General features: G+C 36.7%; 1 protein-coding gene across 1 annotated transcript in view; it reads left to right on the top strand.

Moving 5' to 3' along the window:
- Nucleotides 1-4,826: 4,826 nt before the first annotated feature.
- Nucleotides 4,827-6,000, top strand: part of LOC104070202 (cyclin-Y) — a 32,557-nt gene continuing 31,383 nt past the window's right edge. The window contains exon 1 of the mRNA XM_009578647.1: nucleotides 4,827-4,921. The gene's annotated coding sequence lies outside the window, so the exon portion shown is untranslated. The remainder of the gene's footprint in view (nucleotides 4,922-6,000) is intronic.

Raw genomic sequence — 6,000 nt, 5'->3', positions numbered from 1 at the left:
GCATCAGTTTTGGTCAGTTTCTACCCCAAAACACCCTGACATGACTATTTTAACAAAAGAAATAATAATACTTCCCCTTTCCCCACAAATTTAGGTTTCATTTCTGAGTCATGCTAAAATGAAGGCTGAGAGAAATTAATTCTTTTGTATATTCTCATTGTGAATTAGTTAGGAATTTATTGTAATTCCTTTCATAGCAGGTACGTAGAAGCAGTTCTGCAGAGCTTGTATTTTTTTGATGGCAAACTAAGCCATTCTATTTCTGGTAAGATGTATTTTACGCACGCTTCAAGTAAATCACATTGTTCAAACATCTTAAAACAAATGTGATTTGGAAAGTTGGAAAGTTTCAGGGTGAAGTTGAGAGAAAAATAAAGCAGTGATATTTCCTTAGTACTAGCTGTGCAAGAGGGAAAAACTGCTGGTTTTAAGAGCTAGAAACACCTGGCATTAAATTGAATCTTGATCTCTTAGAGCTTGTTCTGTAACACATGTAAAAGCTTAGCAAGTTATAAAGCAATTTTTTCCATTATACATCTTTTTCTGTAAAGAAAGAAATTCCACAAAATAGCTATTGTGTATTCATTGTAACCTGTATTGCCAGCATTTCTTAATGACCGTCTTTGGTTGAAATGAGAAAAATAACAACTGCTTCTGGAGTAAAGAGCTATGAATCCTCTCCACCAAAAGAAATCACAAAATAATAGAAAAGTGTTCCAGAATTCATCTCAAGCAGTTGTTCAGTCTGGTTTCTTGCCTCAGAGCATGTAAGATATTCCTGGCATATGTTTGTTTTACCTCTTCTTTACAACTTTCAGTGATGGAGATTCTATTACTGCTCAAGTCACTCAAGCTGTCCCTACCATTAGAAAAAGGTGATAGTTTGGGGTGGGGTTTTTTTGCCATCACCTCCTCTCATACTTTCATGTCTGATCTTAATTTTCTCTAGTTCAATATAAGCTCTTTCTTATCCCATCCACAATGGTCATGGAGAACAACATTCCCTTCTTTGGAACTCCCTTCAACATGACTTACGGCCAATATTGTTGCTTTGTTCCTGGAGAAAACCTCTCCAGTGTTCCAGTTTTTCCTTCTAAATCAAGTTTTTCAAACCTGTGGTTAATCTTGCTGTTCTCTCCTCTTAACTCTCTGAAATCAATTCATCTTTCTTGCAATACAGTGGTCAAAACTGGACATAATATTCCAGCTGAGCAAAGTGGAAGGGTGTTCCATCCTGTTGTAAACATGGTAACTTTATTTATAAATCCTGTATGATATTTTCCTTTTTTTATAAAAGAGGGAATTTGTTGTCATGTGATTTGCACATCCTTTTGATGACAGCCTTGACAGTTGCTTGCCATATTATATTTAGACAGATGGTTCTTCTCTAAGTGTACAGCCTTGCATCTGTTCTTAATGGATTGCAAGGGTATATTTTTGTGCGGACCAATTCCCAAATTTGTCAAGATTGTTCTGGATTGTAACCTTGTTTTCTAATAAATTTTTTTAGTCCTCCACAAGTTAATGCCAGCTGCAAATACAGTAAAGAATACCCTGATTCTGTTATCAAGGTTATTGCTCAATATTTTATATTGAGTAGACCAGACTACTGTGGAATGTCTCTTACTTCAACCTTCCAATTTGAAAGTGATCCCTGGGTAACCACAGTATAGTTTTCCAAGTAGTTTTTACTTACCGTATTTTCCTTGTTCTGCCCTTTGGGAATTTTACGCGAGATGAAGTCAGAAATCTTGCTGAAGTTGAGAAGCACGACATCTACTGAGTCTCAGCTTGGGTACAAAAGTATTACTACTGCAAGTTAAAGTACATCTCAAGTGAATCCCACTTCATGTCAATGAAGTACTTCTAATTTGTAAATATTTGTAATAGAGATTGTCAAGGCTCCACATGTGTCCTATACTCACTGTAACGTTTGCATATGAAGATTTACAAAAGGAGCTGTACCAGCCTTTTCTTTCCTCCATGTCAGCCTTAATGGTGGGACAGAACCTGAAAAGGATCCCATTAATGATAGAGGGTTTGGCTAATTTCTTCATTTTCTTCCGATTTTTCTTGCTTAGAGCATCTGACTTGTCTAAATGGAAGATTTATATGGTTGGACGTGACGGTTTTGAGATGTGAAGGCATTAAGCTCTTGTACAGTTTTGGGTGGACTTATTCCACTGAAATGGACACAGAAGAGGGTTTCTGTGTAGGACAGTGCTGAATGCTGAGGTGATGCCAGTAACCTCTTTTGTCCTTTGCAAGGATGGAGAAGGTTCACCTGCAGCATTTTATGGAGGTTCAGAAAAGCCTGTTTGACTGAACTGTGGGACTTGAGATGTCTTCCAGCTTAGTCAAGCTAGAAGGTGAAACTGAGGGTGTTTTCCAGTCATTTGGAAAAGGTAGAAAGTCTGTTACCTGGCATACCGTATGGCTGCAGTTGGACATCAGAGTAGAAGCTGGGAATGTTGATCTACCGATAGGTTAGTTATTCACATGGCACAAATGTGTATATATACCCAAGATAGTAGGTTTACACTTGGCACCATTTTTCAGACTGGGAGAGGTATTCCTTCCTGCCAAGTTGTTATGAACAGAAAGTGAGGCATGAGACACCACATATTTTTCTGAAGTGTGAAAAGTTCTAAGCCTAACGAAGTGTGATGTGGGCTGAAAACCGTGGAGAGTTCTGTGATGTGGTAGTTTCAGAAATAAGGTGCATGGCTCTAATTATTGACATGTATCAAATTTTGGAGTGCTGTTTACATAAGAAAATTTAAATCTGATACTGGTGTTGCTACAGAATTGTTTTCTGTTTTTTACTCATGCCTGCCTTGAATGAATCCAGTCCACTTATCTTAAATTTTATCTAAACCTTTAAAACACGTTGACACTTAAAATGTAGAATCAAAACTTCCCATGTGCTTTTTTTTTTTTTTAAATTATGCTGAAATGTCTGTACCTCTCCCTTTTTTTCAACCACTAAACAGTCTCATTTTCAGTTGTTTTTAAGTTGCTTTGCCTTCGGAAGGTACTCAACAGTCTAATCCAGAAATATGAACTAAGCTGTGGTAGAATAAAAGCTATAAATCACCAGTCCCCTAGTGATTCTCTCTGTATACATCAGTGCTAGTTAATATATTTTGCGGCATTAATGCTTCCAGTGCTTCTAAATTTTCTGTTTGTTGCCTTGCTGAACATGTAATAGCTTGGAAGGTGGATGGATTGTGAGCTTCCAAAGTGTTACAAAGTACCTTTCCAAAGTCCTGGAGAATTTTTGAGAGGGGGTAATATTTTTCATTTTTTCAGTAAACTTTTTCATTTCCAAGAAAAGCAGTTCAGCCTACAAATTTATTGGTCGAGTGGGGGACCTTGATAGAATTTGTTGGTGAACTTTGAAATCATTTCAACACAATGTTTCTACAATTGCAACAGCTTCAGAAAATTTTCTTCTTCAATTAATGGAAGGCTTTGAATGCTCTTTTGCTCATAGCTGGGAAAAACAGAAAGATGACTCAGATGCGTGTAGGTTTTACCAGGAGTCTGTCTGTTCTGTATCTAATGATTGCTGCTAAGAAGTCTGCTGCCTATGGAAAATGAAACATTAGTGAGATGATGGAGTGCTGGCACTTGAAATAATACCTGCTTTGGAAATAAGGCAGGGGAAGATGTATTGAGGTAGGAGTCACAGGACCGTAGCCTGGCTAATCAGTTGCTCTGAGCTGCTAAATGTCTGTGGATTCCACTGATGGTATTGACATTGGTCGCTCCACTGAGACGCTGGAAACAACATTCATTGTAAGACAAATTAAAATTGTCATGTAGATGTGCCAACTGAATTTTAAATCTATTCTGTTGTAAGTTAAACATGTAATTTGACTGGTCTTAACTTTCCTGACACAGGTTCTTGGTCAAGTTAGTCACTCATGTAGGTAGAATAAGCAAGGATAAAATCAAAGAGCATTAATGACTGGGATAGCTAATAGCTGATATGATGAAACTATTCTCTTTAGACCGGTGGAGTGCTGGCTGCTCTAAACAGCTGAAGGAGAAGCCCTCTCAACAAAAAATCTTCAGAAATAAGTAGTCTTGTCAAATGTGATTTTGGGGCTGAGCTTTCCAATGTTTTCCTATAGTAGTGCAGAAATAAGATTGAAATCTGTTGAATACTTCTTCTATTAAGAGATACATTTCTTTTTTATTTGCATATCCACTTTCTTTTACATCTTTTCATCAATTTTCTTCCTGTCTAATAACAATCCATTCTTGATTAATTATTTTTTCTGAATTTTCCCTATTAATTTTTAGAGGTTTCATAGTTTTACTGTAAAGACCTCTTTCCCCTACTTCATTCTGTTAGGGTTTGTTTGGTTGGTTTTTTTAATTCCCTTTTCTCCAAGCATGGTTTTGTATCTGTTTCTAAATCAATCTTCATTATTAACACAATTTCTTTTTCACTCTTCCACTTACTCTTTTGGAACGAGGACAGAAACATAAGTCTTGCTCATGTTTGCTTTCCAAATGTATGTATGTATTTGAGTAATTCTGCACAAAGATTTTTGCATGGTTTTGGGGAAGGAGGGGCGGAGTGGAGACTGGGACTTGAAAGCATTAGTCAAGGCTCAGGCAGGAATTGTTGTGACTTTTGCACTGGTAATTATTTCTGAACTTTCTGAACTGCTTCAAAACATGATCACATTACTGTGTGCGTCATTGTGAGAGACAGAGAAATTTGTTTTTTCTAAATTCTTACATCTCCTCAGAAAAATGCTTTGGTACTACATAATTGCCATTGTTCTTTTGCGTGTTTTTCATAGCATCCTCCTGGGCAGTTGAGAAGGAAGTACAGTTCCTGCTCCACTATTTTCCTGGATGACAGCACAGTCAGTCAACCAAACCTCAAGTATACCATCAAATGGTGGGTTTTATAATTTTTTTTTTCTGCTAGAACCTACGTTATGTATATATATTTATGTATACATATTTCTGAACCATTAGTAAGCAAGCTTCAAAGGTTTTAGTTTTTGAAGTAGTAAATTTATTTAATCCAATCATGCTCCAGAGGCAGTGAATAGGATGAGCAAAGGGTATTACTCTTATTTCAGATCCATGCAGAATCAAACTCCCAATAGTGCATATCTCAACAGAAAGCAGCAGTTAAGGATCTCAAATTCCAGCAGCTGAAATCCTTGTGCATCAACATTCAACTGGGTACTTGTTTTGGATGAGTCCTCAAAACTTACTTGGGTACTTGTTTATTCAGAATTTCAGAATTATCTGAAACTGAAGAGCTCTTTCTGTTCATGAGAAAATGCTCGTTTGTTAAGCTTTCCTTCCAGTTTTCTGTTTGAAATGGAAATTAATTGCCTCCAGATTAATTTCCTTATTGAGTACAAGGGCATAAGCAGTTTATTATACGGCAGTGGGGAGCCTTGTGTGTGGTGCGCGCATGGGCTTACCCTTGGGTGACGTCTCAGATGATCATTTCAGGTTTCACTGGTGCCTTTTTACATTTGGAGAGAAATGAAATTGATATTTATAGAGCATTTTTCTTTACATTTTGTACAGTAAGGGGAAAAAATGAGAGAACAAATGCTCAGGCATTTTATGCTGTTTGTTTATTATGATTGCTGATATACTCTGTTGAGTTGTTTGTAGGATGGTTGTCTTGGTGTACTCAAATGCAAAAATTTATTGAGACAAAATCTGTGCTGCAGAGATACTTATATGAGAGACTTATATTCAGACTAATAAGTCCAAAGGAGTTTATAATGTTGGTGGTCACTAAAACATGTTCTTAATTTTTCTGTTTAAGGAAAAAAGGGGGAAGTGGAAAAGGGATTTGCAGTCAGACTAACACCTAATTCCTCATCAGCTATTTCTGCCTGAAATATAGTCTTGCTTTTCCTCAAGTTTCTTTAATTAGTAACTTTAAAATATTTCAGATGAACACTGGGAAAAGGTTTTTCATTTTTGAGTTTGGTTTTTTTTTCCTCC

The sequence above is a fragment of the Fulmarus glacialis genome, unplaced genomic scaffold, assembly GCF_000690835.1.
Source record: "Fulmarus glacialis isolate BGI_N327 unplaced genomic scaffold, ASM69083v1 scaffold2905, whole genome shotgun sequence".
Lineage (NCBI taxonomy): Eukaryota > Metazoa > Chordata > Aves > Procellariiformes > Procellariidae > Fulmarus > Fulmarus glacialis.
Note: the sequence above shows the minus strand (reverse complement) of the source record. Positions and strands in the feature narration are given on the sequence as shown.